Source organism: Anomaloglossus baeobatrachus, chromosome 2 (assembly GCF_048569485.1).
Source record: "Anomaloglossus baeobatrachus isolate aAnoBae1 chromosome 2, aAnoBae1.hap1, whole genome shotgun sequence".
Taxonomy (NCBI): Eukaryota; Metazoa; Chordata; class Amphibia; order Anura; family Aromobatidae; genus Anomaloglossus; species Anomaloglossus baeobatrachus.
Genome location: NC_134354.1, coordinates 433,280,139 through 433,304,330, shown reverse-complemented (window position 1 = coordinate 433,304,330; position 24,192 = coordinate 433,280,139). Strand labels below are relative to the sequence as shown.

The 24,192-nt window shown below is 46.2% G+C and overlaps 1 protein-coding gene across 4 annotated transcripts in view; it reads left to right on the top strand.

Moving 5' to 3' along the window:
* Positions 1-24,192, top strand: part of BCAS3 (BCAS3 microtubule associated cell migration factor) — a 1,792,248-nt gene that overhangs the window by 455,813 nt on the left and 1,312,243 nt on the right. The gene's annotated exons all lie outside the window — the stretch shown is intronic.

Here is a 24,192-nt window from a genome sequence, read left to right as displayed (position 1 = left end):
ACAGCCCCCAGGACTTCCGGTGGGCAGAGGAAGCGGTGAATATTGATGATTGGCTGCAGAAGAAGAGTGAGCAGTTTGAAAGCAGTTACAGCCACACCAGAGACTCTGTAAGTATAGCACGCTTGCTTTATTTTTAATTTTCTTTTATTTATTTTTTTTATTTCCCAAGTTGCCAGACCCCGATTATTTGCTGGAGTTCCCTGAGAACTCCTGTCTGGGATTGGCACCCAGATACCTTTGAAACCATGTGGATCCGGATTTTTACAGTTTTGGTCCGCCCATCACTAAAAAGCACTAGTTATAGAAGCAGCCAAGAGCTCCATGGTCACTGTGGAGGAGCTGCAGTGATCCACAGCTGAAGTGAAAGAATATGTACAAAGGACAACTATTAGTTGTATACTCCATAAATCTGGCCTTTATGGAATAATGGCAAGAAGAAAGCCATTTTCGAAAGCAAGCCAAAAGAAGTTGCGCTCGCAGTTTGCAAAAAGCCATGTAGGGGACACAGCTAGCATGTGAAAGAAGGTGCTCTGGTTAGATGGGAGCAAAGTAGAACTTTTTGGGATAAATACAAAAAGATTTGACCCTGAGTCACTTCTCATGGACAAGTCATGGGACAAGAGAGTCAAAGAGATCAAATACCAGGAGAGCATGTCAAAAAACAAAAATGTTAGGCAAACGAATGGTCAGAAGGCAAAGTCTTAGGTCAGGCAGCAAAGGTCAGAATAGCAGAACACTAAGCACTATACACACACAACACCGAGCAAAGCTATGACTGGTAATGGTCTGACCACTGTCAGCCAGCTAAATCGCCAGATGATCATCCTGAACAGGCGACACCTGGAGGAAACCCACTAAACCTTGCCAGATTGGGCAGCTGGGCTGTCACTCACAATACTGACAGCCCAGCACACCCCTGATTTTATAGAACGCTAAGCTATCACTCACGGTGTCTCTAGGACATCATGTCTGGTGACATTGTGACAACGCTATATGTGGCAGAAAACTAACACTGCAAATTACTCTGAAAACACCATCCCCACCTTCAAACATAGCTGTGGCAGCATCAAGCTATGGGGATGCTTTTCTTCCACAGGCACAGGGAAGCTAGTCAGAGTTGATGGGAAGATGGATGATAGTATGTAAAGTGCTATGGAATTAATAGCGCTATATAAATGAATAAAATTATTATTATTATTATTATACTAATTATAGGGCAATCCTGGAGAAAAATATATTAGAGGCTGCAATAGGCTTGAGACTGGTGCGTATGGTTCACCTTCCAGCAGGACAACAACTCTAAACATACTGTTAGAGCTACAATTTAATGGTTAATACAAAAAGAGCGGTGGTGGTAAGAGCAAGATGTTGTGCAGGTCTATCCCGACACAACAAAGCTGATCCCAGCTGAATTGTGTGGGATGCTGCAGCTAGGATAGAGTGAGAAATTTAAAGTGTGTGAGGTCACACTGGAGTATGGAGGCTACTAAGGACCTGAATCTTATGCGTTTCGGAACATCGAGTTCCTTTGTCAGGGATACAAAAAAATATGAGTGGACAGTGTGCTGTATGCTAAAACTGTGGTGAAACGTTGACTCATGAATATTAAGGTTATGTATGATCAGCTTTGCCATAAGAGGTGGTTGCCCATAAGCCATTCGTGCATCAGGGCATTCTACTGTCTTTGTCTGTCCCTACCAAAAGTGTTACCCAAGCAGAGCTGGTATCATACAAACTATCCTAAAAATAAAAGTTTAGGTTCTGCAAAGGTTATAAATATGTATGACCTATATTAGAAGAAACTACCAATACTATGTCTAAATATTCACCAAATAAATGCCAAAGGATACCGTATAAATATGTACCAAAAAACAATGTATCCATAAAAGAGACCCAATATATTGCATATTAAAGACAATAACTTTATTACTGAAAAAGGCCACATTAAAACTTTTAATCTCAAAAACACATGATTAAAATGTTAACAATGTGGAAACTTAAATTAATTCAAGGAATACATTTAGGGTCAGTAACATAAAGGTACTTATGAACAACCAATTGATAGAAAATAAGTATAAATATGAGGGCAGTGAAATAATACTACTTGTGCAAATAATTAATAGAGAAGGGATATAAGTTCCAAGCAATATTGTACCCTGTAATATAACAAATCCCAAGAAAGTGATGAAATATTGGTCAAAAATTCAGTAAAGACAGTCTAAAGTTTGTACTGACCAACGGATATAAGTGGCAAAGCTGCTCCTCATCATTATGCCAACGCGCGTTTCGCATGAAGTGAGGGGACAAATGACAGTATATAAATAGTATAAAAAACAGCTATATTAGATTATCAATTGGAAACGTCGTCTTACTCAGTGCCAGACATAATGCCTGACCGACTAAAGAGATTCACAGATGCTAGGAGGAGTTTTACTTTATTTGAATAGTCCGTCAAATACAAACATTCATCTTCTTTGGAACAATTCTAAATATTTATACAAGATCATATCCCAAAAATCTGATGTTCTACAAAATTCGGCATGATGTGTGAACTTATCCAAACTTTCTGAAATTTTTTTTTCTTTTGTTGTCAGTTTTTTCTGTGATTAAAAATTCATGTTTTTTGTAGTTTGTTATGCTGAATCCATGACCTATGCGGATTGTAGATATGAGCAATTCTTTATCAGAAACGTTAATATTTCCACTGTTTCTTTCCTTCCATTGTTTGTATAACTGACACCTACAGTAAGTTGATATTATGTGATTTATTTTCTTTCTTATATAAAACTGATACAGTGAGAAACGGAAAGACCTTGAGACTAAATTTGACTTTTCACTTAAAGCAGTCTCTGACCATAAATAACACAATAGAGTTGTCCTAACACTTGTGTTAGATAAAATACATTGACAGGGGATTCCTCTATAAAGGAAAGATAAAGTTTGTAGTATTACAGTGCAGCACTTGTTATTATGGTTTTCCAAACCTCATCCGCTTGTAGCGGAGAAAATCTGTGTGGATTTCTGGCCATGCTGCATATTTTCAAATCCATATCATACCTTTTATTCTGCTAAATTGTCCCAATTTGTTTACATTTGCAATGTACTTCATAGAATCATAGAATGGTAGAGTTGGAAGGGACCTCAAGGGCCATCGTGTCCAACCCCCTGCAAGTGCAGGCTTTCCTAAATCATCCCAGCTATATGTTTATCCAGTTTTTGCTTGAATATTTCTATTGATGGAGAGCTCACCACCTCCTGTGGTAGCCTGTTCAACTCCCTAACTGCCCTCACTGTCAGAAAGTTTTTCCTAATGTCTAATCTGAATCTTCTTCCTTTAAGTTTCATTCCATTGCTTCTTGTACTTCCTTGTGCTAATGAAAATACGGTGGTTCCCTCTGCACTGTGACTACCTTTCAGATATTTGTAGACTACTATTAAGCCTCCTCTCAGCCTTCTGTTTTTCAAACTAAACATTCCTAGTTCTTTTAGCCGTTCTTCATATGACATGGTTTGCAGACCTTCTACCATTTTGGTGGCTCTTCTCTGGACTTGCTCCAATATATCAATATCTTCCTTGACTTTGCGTGCCCAGAACTGTACACAGTATTCCTGGTGAAGTCTGACCAGGGCAGAGTATAGAGGAATAATTACCTCTCTTGATCTAGATTCAATGCTTGTCTTGATACATCCCAGAACTTTGTTAGCCTTTTTAGCTGCAGCACCGCATTGTTGGCTCATGTTGAATCTGGGATCCACTATTATGCCCAAGTCGTTTTCCCCGGTGCTATTACCTAGTTCTATTCGTCCCATACTATATATGCTTTTTACATTTCTTTTACCCAGATGTAGGACTTTGCATTTGTCCCTGTTAAAAATTATCCTGATCTCCTCAGCCCATTGTTCGAGTGTGTCTAGATCCCTTTGAATACGATCTCTTTTTTCTCTAGTGTTGGCTATTCCTCCTATCTTAGTATCATCTGCAAATGTTATGGGTTTCCCAATAATTCCGTTATCCAGATCATTTATAAAGATATGAAACAGCACTGGCACCAGGACAGAGCCTTGATGTGTATCCATTTAGTATTACTCGTTGTGCCCGATCATTACGCCAGTTGTGAATCCATCTAACGAATTTTTTGTCGATTCCATTATTGATCATTTTTTCAATGAGGATGTTATGAGATACTTTATCAAATGCCTTACCGAAGTCAAGGTATACTATATCCACAGCATTCCCTTGGTCCAACCATTCAGGTACTTTTTTTATAGAAGGAAATCAGGTTGGTCTGACAAGATTTATTGGTCATAAAGCTGTGCTGGCTTTGGTTAATTAATACCTTCCCATCTAGGTACCCAAGTAAATTTTCTTTGACAATTTGCTCCAAGATTATTCCTGCTATGAAGGTCAGGCTTACTGGCCTGTAATTCTCTGGATCCTCTTTTCCCCCTTTCTGTAGATAGGAACCACATTTGCCCTTTTCCAATCTAGAGGGATCTCTCCTGTTTCCCATGAATAATTGAAGAATATTGCAAGCGGTACTATTATCTCTTTCAAGACTCTAGGATGTAAATCATCTGGACCTGGTGATTTGGTTTCCTTTAACTTGGCTAAAGGTACCGTCACACTAAACAACTTACCAGCGATCCCAACAACGATACAACCTGATAGGGATCGCTGGTAAGTTGCTAGGAGGTTGCTGGTGAGAGGTCACACAGTCAGACGCTCCAGCGATCCCACCAGCAACCTGACCTGGCAGGGATCGCTGGAGCATCGCTACACGGGTTGCTGGTGAGCTGTCACCAGCAACCAGTGACCAGCCCTCAGCCAGCAGCGACGCACTGAAGCGATGCTGCGCTTGGTAACTAAGGTAAATATCGGGTAACCAACCTGATATTTACCTTTGTTACCAGCGCACGCAGCTACACATGCAGAGAGCAGGGAGCAGCGCACACCGCTTAGCGCTGGCTCCCTACTCTCCTAGTTACAGCACACATCGGGTTAATTACCCGATGTGTGCTGCAGCTACATGTGCACAGAGCAGGGAGCAGCGCACACCGCTTAGCGCTGGCTCCTTGCTCTCCTAGTTACAGCACACATCGGGTTAATTACCCGATGTGTGCTGCAGCTACACGTGCAGAGAGCAGGGAGCCGCGCACACCGCTTAGCGCTGGCTCCTTGCTCTCCTAGTTGCAGCACACATCGGGTTAATTGCCCGATGTGTGCTGCAGCTACATGTGCACAGAGCAGGGAGCAGCGCACACCGCTTAGCGCTGGCTCCTTGCTCTCCTAGTTACAGCACACATTGGGTTAATTATCCGATGTGTACTGCAGCTACATGCGCACAGAGCAGGAGCCGGCACTGACAGTGAGAGCGGCGGAGGCTGGTAACGAAGGTAAATATCGGGTAACCAAGGACAGGGCTTCTTGGTTACCCGCTGTTTACCGTGGTTACCAGTGTCCGCAGAAGCCGGCTCCTGCTGCCTGCACATTTAGTTGTTGCTGTCTCGCTGTCACACACAGCGATCTGTGCTTCACAGCGGGACAGCAACAACTAAAAATTGGCCCAGGACATTCAGCAACAACCAACGACCTCACAGCAGGGGCCAGGTTGTTGCTGGATGTCACACACAGCAACATCACTAGCAAGATCGCTGCTACGTCACAAAAGTTGTTCGTTAGCAGCGATGTTGCTAGCGATGTTGCTTAGTGTGACGGGGCCTTAAGTGTTCTAATATCAATTCTTTGCTTATTGTCAACTTGGACTTTTCCTGACCATCAATTCTATCATGATTATCGTTGATGCTTGCATTAGTTTTTTGGGATTTGGGAGAAGACAGATACAAATTACGAATTTAGTATCTCCACCTGCTGTTCCACCTTGTTGACTGTTTCACCGTTTTGATTCTGCAGGACTTCTATGGTCTCTTTCACTTTCCTTTGCTTTTAACATACCCCCGAAATCCTTTTACCTTACTGTAGGCCTCTTTTGCAAGCCTCAATTCGTGTTCGGCCTTAGCTCCTTTGACGCTTGTCTTGCATAGTCTGCAAACTGTTATGTATTCTTCCCTAGGTATAATCCCCATCTTCCACTTGATGTTTGTTTCCTTTTTTTTTTTAAGCAGGTGATGTAATTTTTTGTTCATCCATCCTGGTTTCTTTAGGACTTTCCCATTTTCATTCCTTTTAGGTATTGTTAGTTCTGTGCATTAAGGATTTCCTTATGGAAGATTTCCCATCCTTCATGTGCAGTTTTGTGCCTAAGAATTAGGTGCCATGGAATTCTAGCAATCTTTGCCTTTAGGCCCTTGAAGTCCGCTCTGCTAAAGTCAAGCCTTGAAGTCTGTGTCTTCTCAGGTGTTCCCCCTCATGCAAACGGAAATTCAACCATAGCATGATCGCTGAATCCCAGTGTCCCTGCTACACTTAGTCACTTAACCATATTCTCGTTGTTTGCTAGGACTAGGTCCAGGATGGCTGTTCCCCTTGTATTTTCTTCTACCAGCTGGGAGATGAAGTTGTCTGCAAGGCAGGATAAAAATTAGATGGAGCCTTTACTCTTATCTGTGAGGGTTTCCCAATGAATGTCTGGGTAGTTGACCTATGCTGTCAGGAAAGATGCTGCTCAGATATCAACTATACAAAGAAAGTAAACATTCAGCTATTGAATAGGGGGTATAGAAAGAAAATGAGGATATTAATTTTTGGGGGTTTATTTCCCACAGATGCAGAAAAAAAATAATTGGAGTTTGTTAAATTGTTTACATTACAAAGTTCAGTTGTATGCTGTATAATAGTAGGGTTGGGTTTAATAAATTTACAGTCTATCCATTGTTTAAAATTGCCAGCTTTTTCATTGATTGGAAAATAAGACCCAGTAGTTTTCAATCTACTCACAATCTGAATTCACTATCAGTATGTCTTTGGAGTGTGGCATAAAACCTCACGGGGTGAACACACAAACTTTGTGTAGATGGACCCTAGTGCTGCAAAGCAACAGTGCGTACCTTTGAGCCATCATGTGCCCAACTTTATATATCTTTAAGCATCCACTTTTTATGAGACAGCCCTTAACAGATGTCACTCGTTTTAAGGAGGTTTCCTAGCACTGAAATGTTACTTGCCATTACGTATAACTGGTGTTTCAGTGCTGCCAATCTGGTGGCCTCTACAAACAAAAGAATATAGCAGCACTCTGTATGCAATAAGATGTATGCATATATTGAGCATATGAACTTTAGACTGTATTATTGATATACAAAATATACTTAGAAAAAGAATGTACTTAGCTCATAAATTGGTCTGAATTTTTGGTGTCCTCGATACTGAGAAAAACAGGCAAATTTGCTCTGCAACAGGACAACGACCCCAAACATACAGCCAATGTCATCAAGAACTATCTAAAATGCAAAATAGAACAAGGAGCCCAGGAACTGAGGATATGGCCCCTACAAAGCCCTGATCTCAACGTAATTGAGGCTGTGTGGGATTACATGAAGACACAGAAGGATGTGCGCAAGCTTACATCCATAGAAGATTTGTGGTTACTTCTTCAAGTTTTTTGGAACAATCTCTAAATTGACTTCCTTCAAAAAACGTGCATACATGTACCTAGAAGAACTGATGCTGTTTTGAGTGTAAAGGGTGATCACCACAAATATTGGTGTGATTTAGATTTTTCATTTGACCATTCATTTTGCATTTTGTTAATTTATAAAAACAAACTATTAACATTTATAGTTTTGAAAGCACTCTTACTTTGCAGCATTTTTTTTTCATCTGCCTAAAACCTTTGGACAATACTGTATGTGTACATTATTATAAGACCACATTTTGGTTTAGGAAATAACCCTTTTATTGGGTGGTCCACTACAAAGCAAAGCGGCCACATCAATGTAAAGCTGAGACAGAAGGCTATTTCCAAATGCCTTCTGTTGTCAATTCTGCCTCTGAGTGGCACTATCGCTGTACGCTTATCCCCATCACGTGACCCGGGCTGCAGTGACCTCTGATGGCCAGTGATGTCATGTCAACCTCCGGAATTGGAAGTTGACCCAGCATCACCGAGGCAAGACACAGTCTCAATGAGTGACTTGGCTGTGGGTGGAGTTTGATCACATGTCACAGCTCATCATCTCGCACTTTCTCTCCTTCACTGCAGAGCACCGCAAGCATGAGCTATGCTGGGCTGTAATGTGCTGTGAAACTCGGCCCACAGCCCAGTCACTCATGGAGACTGGGTCCCCCCTCAGTGATGCCGGGTCAACTTCCAATTCCGAAAGTTGACGTGACATCACCAGAGATCACTGCAGTCTAGGTCACAAGATGGGCATGAGTGGAAAGTGATAGCTCCGCTCTCAGGCAGATTTGACAACAGAAGGTATTTAGAAAAAGCCTTCTGTGTCAGCTTTTCATTGATGTGGCCACTATGCTTTGTAGTGGACCACCCCTTTAAGTTTGACATATTAGGTTCAAGAAGGTTCAAATAGTGGTTTGTGGTGTGTAACCTCTGATTGTGTCGTGTCGCCTCTTTGTAGCACAGTATACATTGTTTGCAGAATTATTAGGCGAATGAGTATTTTGTTCACATGATAATTTTTATACATGTTGTCCTACTCCAAGCTGTATAGGCTTGAGAGCCAACTACCAATTAAGTAAATCGGGTGATGTGCATCTCTGCAATGAGGAGGGGTGTGGTATAATGACATCAACACTCTATATAAGGTGTGCTTAATTATTAGGCAACTTCCTTTCCTTTGGCAAAATGGGTCAGAAGAGAGGTTTGACGGGCTCTGAAAAGTCCAAAATTGTGATATGTCTTGCAGAGATACGTCTTGCAGAGGGATGCAGCAGTCTTGAAATTGCCAAACTTTTGAAGCGTGATCACTGAAAATCAAACGTTTCATGGCAAATAGCCAACAGGGTTGCAAGAAGCGTGTTGGGCAAAAAAAGGCACAAAATAACTGCCCATGAGTTGAGGAAAATCAAACGTGAAGCTGCCAAGATGCCATTTGCCACCAGTTTGGCCATATTTCAGAGCTGCATCGTTACTGGAGTATCAAAAAGCACAAGGTGTGCCATGCTCAGGAACATGGCCAAGGTAAGGAAGGCTGAAAAACGACCACCTTTGAACAAGAAACATAAGATAAAACGTCAAGACTGGGCCAAGAAATATCTTAAGACTGATTTTTCAAAGGTTTTATGGACTGATGAAATGAGAGTGACTCTTGATGAGTCAGATGGATTGGCCAGAGGCTGGATCAGTAAAGGGCAGAGAGCTCCACTCCGACTCAGACGCCAGCAAGGTAGAGGTGGGGTACTGGTATGGGCTGGTATCATCAAAGATGAACTTGTGGGACCTTTTTGGGTTGAGGATGGAGTGAAGCTCAACTCCCAGACATACTGCCAGTTTCTGGAAGACAACTTCTTCAAGCAGTGGTACAGGAAGAAGTCAGCATCGTGCAAGAAAAACATGACTTTCATGCAGGACAATGCTCCATCACATGCATCTAACTACTCTACAGTGTGGCTGGCCAGTAGAGGTCTAAAAGATGAAAAAAAAAATGACATGGCCCCCTTGTTCACCTAATCTGAACTCCATAGAGAACCTGTGGTCCCTCATAAAATGTAAGATCTACAGGGGGTGAAAACAGTACACCTCTCGGAACAGTGTCTGGGAGGCTGTGGTGGCTTATGCACACGCAATGTTGATCGTAAACAGATTAAGCAACTGACAAAATCTATGGATGGTAGGCTGTTGAGTGTCTTCATAAAGAAAGTTAGCCATTATTCATTCATTCATTTATTCATTTATTCATTTATTCATTAATATAGCGCTATTAATTCCACAGCGCTTCACATACATTGGCAACACTGTCCCCATTGGGGCTCACAATCTAGAGTCCCTATCTGTATGTCTTTGGAATGTGGGAGGAAACCGGAGTACCCGGAGGAAACCCACGCAAACACGGGGAGAACATACAAACTCCTTGCAGATGGTGTCCTTGGTGGGATTTGAACCCAGGACTCCAGCGCTGCAAGACTGCAGTGCTACCCACTGAGCCACCGTGCCGCCCACATTAAAAGGTATCAACCACTGAGGACTTCAGTTCTTTTAAACAATTGTTTATCTCTACTGGCTAACACGGTACAAAGATATATTTTACCTGTATCATAAAGAAAGGTGGCTATATTGGTCACTAATTGTTTGGGGTTTTGTTTTTGCATGTCAGAAATGTTTATTTCTAAATTTTGTGCAGTTATATTGGTTTACCTGGTGAAAATAAACAAGTGAGATGGGAATATATTTGGTTTTTATTATTTTGCCTAATAATTCTGCCCATTAATAGTTACCTGCAAAAACAGATATCCTTCTAAGATAGCCAAATCTAAAAAAAAACACTCCAACTTCCAAAAATATTAAGCTTTGATATCTATGAGTCTTTTGGGTTGATTGAGAACATAGTTGCTGATCAATAATAAAAATAATCCTTCAAAATAAAGCTTGCCTAATAATTCTGCACACAGTGTACTTTGATCTTTTACTAGTGGCTGTATGAGCTTCTGCTTTGATCATCAGCATGGCTTCATGTTTACTGTATTCTGTACATTGGAAGCAGTAGCAGCCACATCCAGCAGCTCTCTCTGGCTATTATATGTTAAGGCAAGCTCTATCTTATTAATTATCTTTTTATTTTCCTTCAATATTATCTTTTTTTTGCATTTTTCTCACAAATTGAAGCTTTTAAACAAACATTGAAAGCATTTGTGTTTTTTCCATGTGTACGCTGTTTGGCAGACATATGTAAAACCTGACAGATCAGCATGATTTAGAGACCTAACAGGGTCACAAAATGTTTCTTCTTAATTTCAACTAATGGTCGAAACTTTGAAAGAAATAGTGCAGGCCCCATACTTGATAACATCACCAATCAAGAACAAAGGTGAGGCCACTATGGGAGCTCTAGGTCCTGCCACTACTCCCCCAGAGTGTGCTGCAATAAAAAGACAGGTTTTATTATCTTAAGCACTGTGTGCTGAGTGCTCTGTATTTATAGACTCCCTTTAAGCAATAATGTCTGTAAATGGTAGATCCCATTAAAAACATCTTGTTCTGGCATCCCAGGGCAGCTATTTGTTCTCTCTTTACTCTGGCCAGCCCCGTCCTCCTACTCACTTCAGGATGTTAACTCTGACCTCATCTGTTGTTCTTGATTTCCAGCACATTTACAAACAATATCTCTTTCCTCTGGTCCCCAATTAGAAGTGACTGAGCTGGCTGTCAAAGGTCAGAAGGTCAGAATATTTTTCACTAATCGCAGTTTGCTACTGCTGGACTAGGAGTCATCTCCAGTGCTTATGTGTCTAATTGCGCTCTGATGTTACCCTAGTTTGTTCTCATAAAACTAGAGCTCTGGGAGCCATTAGACCTTAATGCAGTCAGCTTATATACGTGTCCAACAGGAATTTAAAGATATTTACAACTAACTTTTTTATGTTCTTGATAGAATGCTTGTATAATTCAATTTAGGATAGATGTTAACGGGATTCTCTTTACTACAAGTTCAATGGACAAAATGTAACTATTTTCTATTTCTTAAAGATGAGTCTATGTACTTGTGTTGTATCACATACACCTAAAAGGTCTTTTAACCAGGTCATACTCCCGAGAGGCCCTCTCAAGTCTAATGTCTTAAAGGGGATTTTCAGGATCTGGAAAAATTTGCCCATGGGAGGAAATGGGAGAAAATATTAAAACCCACTCACAGTAAATCCACTAGTTATTCAGTCTTCCCCCATCTGTCACTTACTTTACTGCAGCATTGAAGTGTCGGGCACCACAAGTGAAAGCTGCAGCAAAAGACCGACCTTAGTGGAGCAGTTTACCGCTAAGGCCAGGAATTGACTTTAGTGGGCGTGTAATGTTAATGGGTTATTCCCAAATTTAGAAATGGTCACCTATGCACAGTATAGGTGATGAGTTAGTCATTTTTTCAGTCCAATAGCTAAGACCTCCAAGGGCTCTGAAATGCCCCATGTGATTGGAGTGGTAGATGAACATGCACTTTATTGCTCCATTCATGCGAATTACTATGCTCAGCTATCTTCAGTAGCAACATAAAGAATGGAGTGGTGGTAGTGCGCGTGTTTGGCAACCTCATTATTCAGTGGGGATGTTTCAGACCCTGTTCTTGTGATCGGTAGGGTTCCCAGCAATCAGAGCCCCACCAATCTGCAAGTTATCACCTACCCTGTAATAAGTGATAAATTCTAAAGATGTTAATAACCCTCTAATGGAAAATTGTTTTTGCAATTAGGTGAGCAATGGGAACACTGGATACATTTTGCTACAGCAAACACTTGAGCAAGGCACCATAAAGATCTTTAGCTTCTACTTGTGTCTCCTATAGGTGTCTACATTTTGTGGCTGGCTGGATTTTATTTACCTCTTTGACAGCCAAATAATTTTTCAAGCATCTCTGTGTATACTTGACAGAAAGTAAACAATTATTTCATTTCAAGTATGTCAAGGAAAAGCCTATTTTAGAAATAGAGGACTTAAATGAAGTACCGCACCTTCCTGACTCAAGGATCATCATCCAATGCTTCCACTTCTTGAATTTTAGACTAGGCACCTTGATAATTAGAGCTAATGAGGCCCAAATGAAATAATATCCAGTAATTTGTCATGCACAGTTTCCAGTGGATGTTTTAACGGAACACTAGACATTTGTTTAAATGCTAGGAGATTAGGAAAAGCTGTATATAATTTGTATAGTTATATACTATATATGATATATAGTCAGATTTTACAGATCATGCACACAACATCCATACAAAGAGTATTTGGCCATAAGTCTACATAAAATGTATTAATGTGAACCTGTCAGGTCCTATATGTAACCAGAACCAAATGCATTTCTGGGTTGTACTTCCTGCCTAACTGTAACAGCATGTAGTAGCATACATAAATAGATCTTTAGAAGAAGTATTTCTAAAGTTCCTTTATAATGTGCTAATGAGCGCAGGGACTAGTTGCAACTGCGTGTTTAACTCCCAACTAGTCCACCCTCTTAGCATGTTAGTACACCCACAGGGGCGTGCTAACATGCTATTCAGTGTCCATTGCCCAGCATCATCGGCGGTGATGCAAATACCTGTGTTCGTCACTACCTCAGATATACGGTTTAGAGTCATTGCGCATGATCAGAATGGCTGGCACTAGACCTCTCTGAAGTCAGAACGCGTACACCCGGTGCACATGAAATGCCAGGACTTCTGATGTTCACTGAGCCTAAACCTGGCATCTGAGGCAATGGCAACAGACACAGGTACTCTATCTCATTAGCATATCATAAAGGATCTTTAGAAATACTTTTTCTAAAGATCTCTTTATGTATGCCACTAGATGCTGGTACAGTTAGGTAGGGTATAGAAATTTGCACCCAGAACTACAAGCAGTTCTGGGTGCAAATTTCTAATCCCTAATCAACCCTAATCCCCTAATCAAATTGGACCTGACAGGTTTCCTTTAAACATGCTTTTTTGGTGATGTGATGAGGAAATACAAACATTAGGGCCCTGATTCAGCAAACAGTTTTTGTCTGATTTCTGGCTTATAGCAAAGATATATAGCAGAGCATGCAGCACTATTTTGTCTAATAATATCCTGGACAACATGAGAGATACTTTACTTAAGCGGGCATTACACGCTACGAGATCGCTACAGCGATCTCGTTGGGGGTCACATATTTTGTGACGCACATCCGGCCGCTGTAGTGATCTTGTTGTGTGTGACTCCAAGGAGCGATTTTGGATCGTTGCAAAAACATCCAAAATCGCTCCTCGTTGACATGGGGGGTCCATTCTCAAATATCGCTGCTGTCGCGTGGGCGAAGTTGATCCTCGTCCCTGCGGCAGCACACATCGCTACGTGTGAAGCCGCAGGAACGAGGAACCTCTCCTTACCTGCCACACGCCAGCAATGAGGAAGGAAGGCGGTGACGTCGCTGTGATGCTGAACGTCCCTCCCCCTTGAGGGAGGGATTGTTTGGCAGTCACAGCGATGCCGCCGGCCAGGTAAGTGCGTGTGATGCTGCCGTAGCGATAATGTTCGCTGTGGCAGCGATCACCAAATATCGGCATAACGATAGGGCGGGTGCTATCACGCTCGCCATCGCTAGCATCGGCTAGCGATGTCGCAGCGTGTAAAGCCCACTGTAATCTATGAAAATGTGTTCAAAAGTTGCTATTTTTTTGTCGCTTTTGCTGTAGAAAAGCAACACATGTGCAATGTTTATATGCAGTCAGTAGGGTATGTCGCATGCCACAGGTTACTGTGATGCGATGGATCAAGAGCTGCTGATAATTTTGTTGTTCTCTTATGAAGGACCAGAACAATGTAATTGATTCAGTGTCGAAATATGTCTCCTAACGTGAACTCAATTGAACATCTATGGGGAGTTCTGAAGAGACTAGTTTAGCATCATTCTCCATCCAGCATCAAGGCTCTAAAAGAGCTTGTTCTTGAAGACTGGAAAAAGATAGATGTTGCTTTATGTCACCAACTTTTCATTCTATGCCTAGAAGACTTGGTGATGTCTTTAAAAATGATAGAGGTCATACAAAATACTAGATGTATATAGCTTATGCAAATCCTCTATATATTAAAGGGAACCCGTCACCATGATTTTCTCTTATAAGCTGTGGCCACCACCAGTCAACCCTTATATACAGCATTCTATAATATTGTATATAAGATCCCAGGCCACTTTTATTATACTTACCTAGGGGGTGGTCCGGTCTGATGGGCATCGCTGCTTGTGGATCCTGTGCCTCTTTTTTCTCAGCCCCGTGTGAATGACCCGTCCTACATCATCTTCACAAGCCGGCATTGCGGTCCTGCGCGGGCGCACTTTGATCTGCCCTGCTGAGGGTAGATCAAAGTATTGTAGTACGCGTGTGTCACAAACCACCGGGGGGGGTCACTCAGAAATCCCCCGCGCTGGCTACCAGTACGTCACAATCGGGGGGTAACAAGTGGGGGTCACCCCTCCTTTATACCTCCCGACCGACAGAGCACGTGATGCGCTCTCTAGCGCCCCTCTTATAGTCAGGCCAATTATGGAATTGCCCGACAATAAGCAAGGAGGCCGCTATACTACTTATGCCGATTATTGAAGGGTCCCCGGTGAGAGTAGGGTATATATTCCCCCGACCTCCGCGGGCGGAATATATAAAATCTCCCCGAATCTCACTGGCCTCCCCACAATAATCCTTGGCACAAACTCGCTGCCACCAACCGCTTCACGGTAACTATTAGCCGAACACACAGACGTGGGATTCAAGATCGAGATAACAGAACAGCCCAAGATTAATTATATAATTTAATCAGCCTAAAGCACACTAGAAACTACAATATATACAATAGGGAATCTACAGAATATACATATGTCAGAGTACAGTTACAATCAAAGCATGGGTTACAAACAGGCATACACAGTTCCAGCAGTTACCTTGTTGCGTCTGGCCACAGGGGGGCGCTGTAGACCAGGTTTCCAGGAACTCCCTCACAGGTCTTTCCCAACCAGGCCCCCGAGCAGAAGAACACTGGAAAATGGCCGAAGTAGGGTTATCAACCTGGGCAATCCAGGTCCCCTCCTACCTTAGTGACCTCACAGGGAAGCACTGCTCCTCCCCCTGCATGGATCAGAATTATCCAGCAAAGGGGATATTGGCCATAACTTTGCCTGGGAGCGTCGTAGGCAGACGCCAATGCTCTCATTGTGACAGTTATGAATTTAGCTACAGAACGAGGGGACTCATGACCTGTCTGCCAGTTCCCCATTGGCTGATATCACGCCTGGGGCATTTCCCAATGTCCTGCTCCCATAAAAAGGGTGTGCCGGCATCGTCCGCATGCGGAGACACCATTTTTATGGTTGCCATATTTATCGGAAATATGGCTTGCGAGATATGAACCATTTTTTACTGGAGTCGTTCTGTCTAGCTAGTTCCATAGCCTTGCTAATGAGATACAACTCTTGTTACAGGGTGACGGCAGGGAGTCATCCTGTGTCCATTGTTCCCACACCACCTCATTTCCATATCACAGGACATGGCCATGGAGGTGTAACACCTTCACAGATGCTGGACATTGAGAACAAGAAGGGAGGGGGCACTGCCAGGGAGTGATGAGAGATTATGACTGGAGTCATAATTCATCTTCATATCCCGGGATTTGCCTCACACCTCCCCCCTTTTGAGGGCGCTAGGGGGCAGCACACTCCGGTTTTCCCCCGTGCGCCCGTCCGCGACCTCTCCTTGTCGGGACAGCCCGTCTGCGTTACCGTGGTCACGGCCCCTTTTGTGGCGAATGGTGAAGTTGTATTGCTGGAGCGCAAGGCTCCATCGCAACAATCGCCCATTCGTCCCAGAGACGGTGTGCAACCAGCTGAGGGGATTGTGGTCCGTCTCCACGATGAAGTGGCGCCCGTATAGATAGGGTTGCAGACGCTGCAGGGCCCACACTATGGCCAGGCACTCCTTCTCCATCGTGGAATAGGCAACTTCCCTTGGTAACAGCTTCCTGCTCAGGTACAAGACTGGGTGCTCTTGGCTCGCAGAGTCCACCTGGCTGAGCACCGCACCGAGGCCGAAGTCACTGGCGTCGGTCTGTACTACAAACGGCCGCGTGAAGTCGGCTGCCTGTAGCACGGGCGGGCTGGACAGGGCGTCCTTTAGGGCCCGGAAGGCTGTCTCGCAGTCCATTGTCCAATCGACTGCAGAGGGCAGCTTCTTCTTGGTGAGGTCCGTCAAGGGCTTTGCCAGGCTACTATAGCATGGAACAAACCTCCTATAGTACCCAGCGGTCCCCAAGAAGGACATCACCTGCTTCTTGGTCCTGGGGGTGGGCCAGGATGCGATGGCTTCCACTTTCTCAGGCTCGGGCTTCAGTGTTCTCCCACCTACCCGGTGACCGAGGTACTGGACCTCGCTCATGGCCAGCTGACACTTTCCCGGCTTGATGGTCAAACCTGCCCGGTGGATCCGCCTGAGCACCTGTGCTAGATGCTCTAGGTGGTCCTCCCAGGTGGGACTGAAGACGGCAATGTCATCCAGGTACGCGGCCGCGTACCCTTCAAGTCCCTTGAGCAGGGTGTTGACCATCCGCTGGAAAGTGGCAGGGGCATTCCTCATCCCGAATGGCATCACCGTGGACTCGTACAGTCCAAATGGGGTAATAAAGGCAGAGCGCTCCCTGGCCTTGCGAGTCAGGGGGATCTGCCAATATCCCCGGCTCAGATCCATGATGGTCAGGTACTGAGCCCCGGCCAACTGATCGAGCAGGTCATCGATGCGTGGCATTGGGTACGCATCGGCGACCGTGACAGCATTGAGCCCCCTGTAGTCCACGCAGAACCGAGTGGTTCGGTCCTTCTTAGGGACGAGGACTACAGGCGAGGCCCAAGCGCTGTTGGATGCCTGGATCACCCCCAGCTTCAGCATCTCGTCAATCTCCTGGCGCATGTGTTGCTGCACCTCCAGGGAGACCCGATATGCTGAACGCCGGATCGGGGGATGATCCCCAGTGTCCACGTGATGGACAGCCAAGTCAGTCCTTCCGGGCTGGTTGGTAAACAACCCTCGGAAGGGGTGTAGGGTGGCCCACAGCTGGGACCGTTGGTCCTCCAAGAGCTGGTGGCCAACCTCCACATCCTCAATGGATCCGCCTGCCCTAACCTGGGCTAGCATATCCAAGAGGGTTTCCGCTTCTCCCTCCTCGGGCAGGTTGCACACGGGGAGCGCACATGCCTCCCGCTCATGATGTGCCTTCATCATGTTCACATGGAAGGGCTTCCGCCTTCCACGGGCAGGGTCCAGGGTGACCAGGTACGTTACAGGGTTGAGCTGCTGGTACACGAGGTATGGGCCTTCCCAGGCTGCCTGAAGCTTGTCCTGTGGTACGGGGACCAGTACCCACACCTCTTGACCCACTTGGTAGGTCCTCTCACAAGCGTTCTGGTCGTACCAACGCTTCTGATCGGCCTGGGCTTGAGCCATATTGTCGTGTACCAGTTGCGTCAAGGCCTGCATTTTGTCCCGGAAGCGCATGACATACTCGATAACCGACACTCCAGGGGTGGCCAAATCCCCTTCCCAAGCCTCTTTCACCAGAGCCAGGGGGCCCCGCACACGTCGCCCGTACAGGAGCTCAAACGGTGAGAATCCTGTTGAGGCCTGTGGAACCTCCCGGTAAGCAAATAACAGGTGTGGGAGATACCGCTCCCAGTCACGCCCATGGGAGTCGACCAACATCTTAAGCATCTGCTTTAAGGTGCCATTGAACCGCTCGCACAGGCCATTAGTCTGTGGATGGTACGGGCTGGCCACCAGATGTCGCACCTGGACTTGCTTACAGAGGGCCTCCATCAGCTGGGACATGAATTGGGTCCCCCGGTCAGTGAGCATTTCCTGGGGAAAACCCACTCGGGAGAAAATCTCCAGCAATGCGGTGGCCACCTTGTCAGCCCGAATGGACGACAAGGCCACTGCTTCTGGGTACCGGGTGGCATAGTCCACTACCGTCAGTAGGAAGCGTTTCCCGGAGCTGCTGGGGATGGCCAGCGGGCCGACCAGATCCACAGCCACCCTCCTGAAAGGCTCATCGATGATTGGCAGAGATACTAGTGGGGCTTTGGGGCGTGGCCCCGCCTTCCCCACTCTCTGACAGGTTTCACACGAACGGCAGTAGGCAGCCACATCGGCCCCCATTTTTGGCCAGTAGAAATGCTGGTTTAACCTGGCCTTGGTCTTAGCGATCCCTAGGTGTCCGGCCATCGGAATCTCATGTGCGATCCGCAACAACTCCGTCCGGAACGGATAGGGTACCACCAACTGTCGGTCCCTGGGCCACGCCTCCGGTGAACCCTGCTGGACCGTGGCCCGGTACAGCCGTCCTTGGTCCCAGACCACTCGCTCCGGGTCCGAGTCCGAGGGAGGCTGTGCCGCCTGCTCCTTAAGAGCTTTCAGGCTGTCGTCAGCTGCTAACGCTGCCTGAAACCCCTGACTAGATGTGGCCAGAATCGACGAGACTGTCACATCTTCAGTCAGTACCCCGGGGCCTGTGTCCTGGCCTCCACCTGACTCGGCTGCCACTTGGTCAGAAGGGGAAGAGCTATCGGACCTCCGGGAGGCCCCTTGGCTTCCAGCACTCCCACTGCGGGTGACAGCGGCCACAGCCGCTGCGACCGTGGGTCGTGCCTGCTCCTCCTCCGTTCCTGACCAAGTCGCCGGTTCAGGCAGACCTACCTGGCTTCCTGACACCCCGGTTGTGGGGGAACCATGCACCGAGATCTTACCTGGGAGCACTTCCGCTCCTGGACCGGCCCCAATCTCACCTGCCTGTTCCCCTCCTGCAGCAACAGAACCCCGCTGTGAAATCTCTGGGGACCCCACATTTGCTGTGGTAGCCCCCACCCCACACACTGGTCCTCCCCCTGCAGCACCCTGCTCTCTGCTTATCCCTGCAGAGGGCAACAGATCCCAGCTCACAGGCTGGTTACTTGTAGAGGCATTGTCACACCTTTCTCTGACCCCCTCCCCTGTCACAGCTGCAGCTGTGTGTGTGTCTATGGTGTCTATGCAAGCAGAAATATCAGAGTTCACTCCCTCCTCCCTTACATCATTCATAGATAACACATTAACATTGTCCGGAGGCATGTCAGTACTGGCTGAAGGTTCAGCCCTTGGTGGGGGCCCAAACTGGGAGGTTATCTGCCCCAAATCTGTCCCAAGTAGCACGTTTGCGGGGATCCGATCAGTTACCCCCACCTCCCTCACCCCTCGCCCTGCGCCCCAGTCCACATAAATGTCAGCAACAGGCAGCGCCGGGTCAGTGCCTCCAATCCCGGAGACAGCGAGGGTTTTTCCAGGGATCAAGTCTTGGGGGGACACCATCTCAGGCCGCACCAGAGTCACCTCCGAGGCGCTGTCTCGCAGTCCTATGGTCACAGACCGGCCGACGGTGACAGGTTGGAAGCTGTCCAGGGACCTACCACCACCCCCACCCACACAAGACACCTTGGGCAGCCCTTGGGACGGGGACGGAGCCGGGGCCTTGGGACGCTGAGGGCACATGGCCTTGAAGTGTCCAGGTAGGTTGCACTGGTGGCACCGTCTTGGTTCTGCCACGGGCCTGGAGAGGGGAGTTGAGGGGGACACCCCCTGCAGTCTAGGGGCAGGTGGGGCAGTCGCAGAATTCATCTTACCCCCTCTCCAGGTGCTGCTGGTGGCTGCTCTCCTGGCTTCCGGAGCCCGATTGTTGGTGTAGTCATCGGCCAGGGCAGCTGTAGCCGTGGACCCCTTTGGCTTCTGGTCTCGGATGAACTGGCGGAGATCCTCAGGGCAGTTCCACAAGAGTTGCTCCGTGATGAACAAGTCCAGGATCTCCGGTCCGGTGGAAAGCTGCAGGCCTTGGGTCCAGTGGTCGGCAGCTCGGGCAAGTGCCCGCCGGTGGTCAGCCCAGGAGTCCTTTGGTCCCTTCTGTAGGCTCCGGAACTTCTTGCGGTAGGACTCTGGAGTGAGGTTGTACTGTTGGATCAGGGCCCGCTTGATGGTGTCGTAGCCCTGATCTGCCTCAGCAGGCAAGTCCCCAAGGACATCCAGGGCCTTACCCCTTAAACGGGGGGTCAGGTATTTGGCCCACTGGTCCTTGTCCAGATGGTGCTGCAAGCAAGTCCGTTCAAAAGCAGTCAAGAAAGAGTCCAAGTCTCCATCCTTCTCCAGCACTGGGAAGTCCTCAACACGGACCTTTGGAAGTTTGGTGTCTCGAAGGTCACATGTGGCTGATGAGGGCCGGAGCTGAGCTAGCTGCAGCTGGTAGTCACGGTCTGCCTGTCGCTCTCGCTCTTCACGCGCTGCCTGCCGCTCTCGCTCCGCAGCCTCACGCTCTGCGTGCCGCTCTGCCCTGCGCTCTGCCAGGAGTTCCTTGTAGCCCTTCTGGTCTCCAGCCTGGAGAAGGGCCATAGCCATTTGAAGAAGGCTATCCGAGCCTCCCAGGCTCGGTGGAATGGCACGTGGTGATCTGCGGCACGCTGCAGAGCTAGGCGATTCACTGTCCCTTTCAGAGCGGAGGGCTGGCATCTGGCTCGTTGAGGAACCTTGGGTGAGCTCCTCCTCATCTTGTCCAGCAGTGCCAGGTTGCGCAATGTCCTCGGCAGAACGGTTTTCTGGCGTCGAGCTCCTGGAGGACTCGTGGGCAACCTCCTCATTGCTGTCCACAGCACCGTCCTCCCTCTCTTCGGCTCCTGCCTTAGCATTGGCCAGTTGCATAGCTCTGCTCCTGGTGCCATCAGCCATTCTTGCAGACTTTTGGTCACTGACACAGAACTGACACCTGATGCCTCCACACACCTTACAGTATCTGCACTCTGACACTCTAGTGTTGAGCTAGTCTGAAGACCCCAGCAGCCACAGCTGCTGCAGGCAGTCTTTAGTGTCTGGGAGTATGGGTCTCACACTCACACACACTATTATCTCGATCCCACCGCTATGCCACCAATATGTCACAAACCACCGGGGGGGGTCACTCAGAAATCCCCCGCGCTGGCTACCAGTACGTCACAATCGGGGGGTAACAAGTGGGGGTCACCCCTCCTTTATACCTCCCGACCGACAGAGCACGTGATGCGCTCTCTAGCGCCCCTCTTATAGTCAGGCCAATTATGGAATTGCCCGACAATAAGCAAGGAGGCCGCTATACTACTTATGCCGATTATTGAAGGGTCCCCGGTGAGAGTAGGGTATATATTCCCCCGACCTCCGCGGGCGGAATATATAAAATCTCCCCGAATCTCACTGGCCTCCCCACAATAATCCTTGGCACAAACTCGCTGCCACCAACCGCTTCACGGTAACTATTAGCCGAACACACAGACGTGGGATTCAAGATCGAGATAACAGAACAGCCCAATATTAATTATATAATTTAATCAGCCTAAAGCACACTAGAAACTACAATATATACAATAGGGAATCTACAGAATATACATATGTCAGCAGGGCTGTGGAGTCGGAGTCGGAGTCGTGGAGTCGGAGTCGGAGTCGGAGCTCATTTTGGTGGAGTCGGAGTCGGAGTCGGTATAAAATGCACCGACTCCGACTCCTAAAATATATAATAAATTGGGGACAGGAGTGCAATGCAGAATGTGCTGAATATTTTACTAAATAATAACATTTAGTATAATGCTTATATTTAAGTGAAAAATTTATTGTAGTACAATGTGAACATCAGACATTTAATTGTTTTTATGATACAATAATCAAGATATTTGGATAGAACATAAAATATTTATTGGAATACAACTTTAGAACACAAAAAACTAATAAATTGTAAATATGTAATATATATATATATATATATATATATATATATATATATATATATATACACACACACAGTGTATATACACACACAAGATATATATGTAATCTACTGTATATTACATAGTGTATTACATATTTACAATTTATTACAGTTTTTTGTGTTCTAAAGTTGTATTCCAATAAATATATTTTATGTTCTATCCAAATATCTTGATTATCGTATCATAAAAATTATTAAATGTCTGATGTTCACATACACATATTCATGTACTACAATAAATTTTTCACCTAACTAAGCAATATATGTAGGAGTCGGAGTCGGAGCCGGAGTCGGAGTCGGAGCCGGAGTCGGAGTCGGTGCAAGAGAATTTGAGGAGTCGGAGTCGGAGTCGGAGTCGAAGGTTTGGCTTACCGACTCCACAGCCCTGTATGTCAGAGTACAGTTACAATCAAAGCATGGGTTACAAACAGGCATACACAGTTCCAGCAGTTACCTTGTTGCGTCTGGCCACAGGGGGGCGCTGTAGACCAGGTTTCCAGGAACTCCCTCACAGGTCTTTCCCAACCAGGCCCCCGAGCAGAAGAACACTGGAAAATGGCCGAAGTAGGGTTATCAACCTGGGCAATCCAGGTCCCCTCCTACCTTAGTGACCTCACAGGGAAGCACTGCTCCTCCCCCTGCATGGATCAGAATTATCCAGCAAAGGGGATATTGGCCATAACTTTGCCTGGGAGCGTCGTAGGCAGACGCCAATGCTCTCATTGTGACAGTTATGAATTTAGCTACAGAACGAGGGGACTCATGACCTGTCTGCCAGTTCCCCATTGGCTGATATCACGCCTGGGGCATTTCCCAATGTCCTGCTCCCATAAAAAGGGTGTGCCGGCATCGTCCGCATGCGGAGACACCATTTTTATGGTTGCCATATTTATCGGAAATATGGCTTGCGAGATATGAACCATTTTTTACTGGAGTCGTTCTGTCTAGCTAGTTCCATAGCCTTGCTAATGAGATACAACTCTTGTTACAGGGTGACGGCAGGGAGTCATCCTGTGTCCATTGTTCCCACACCACCTCATTTCCATATCACAGGACATGGCCATGGAGGTGTAACACCTTCACAGATGCTGGACATTGAGAACAAGAAGGGAGGGGGCACTGCCAGGGAGTGATGAGAGATTATGACTGGAGTCATAATTCATCTTCATATCCCGGGATTTGCCTCACAGCGTGCATGGACAGTTTTTGACCTTATCTGCGTATTACAGTAGTTTAAGCTGCCCTCAGCAGAGCAGATCACAGTGCGCCTGTGCAGGACCACAGTGCCGGCCTGTGTGGATGATGTAGGACGCGTGATCAACACGGGGCTGGGAAGATGGAGGATAGCGATCACAACAGAGAGGAGGCGCCAGACCTGCGAGCAGAATCACCCATCGAAGCCAAGTGAGTATAATAAAGGTGTTTTTTAGGTTATGCAGAGTGGACTGGAGACTTATATACAGTATTCTAGAATGCTGTATATAAGGGCTCACTGGTGGTAACCGCAGATTATAGGGGATAAATCTGGTGACAGGTTCCCTTTAACATCCACATACAGATTCATGTACCATGTTGTATAACCTGCAAAGAGAAATCAAGGACTACAATTGTTGCAAGAATTGTATAATTTTTATTAAATAAAATGCAATCAAGTTAAAATACTATGCATATTGTAACAGAATCCCCATAATGGGGTAAGGAGACCAAAACACGGAGGACACATGAATATTAAGAGGTGTCACACTTATAGGTGGTGCTAGAGTTTGTC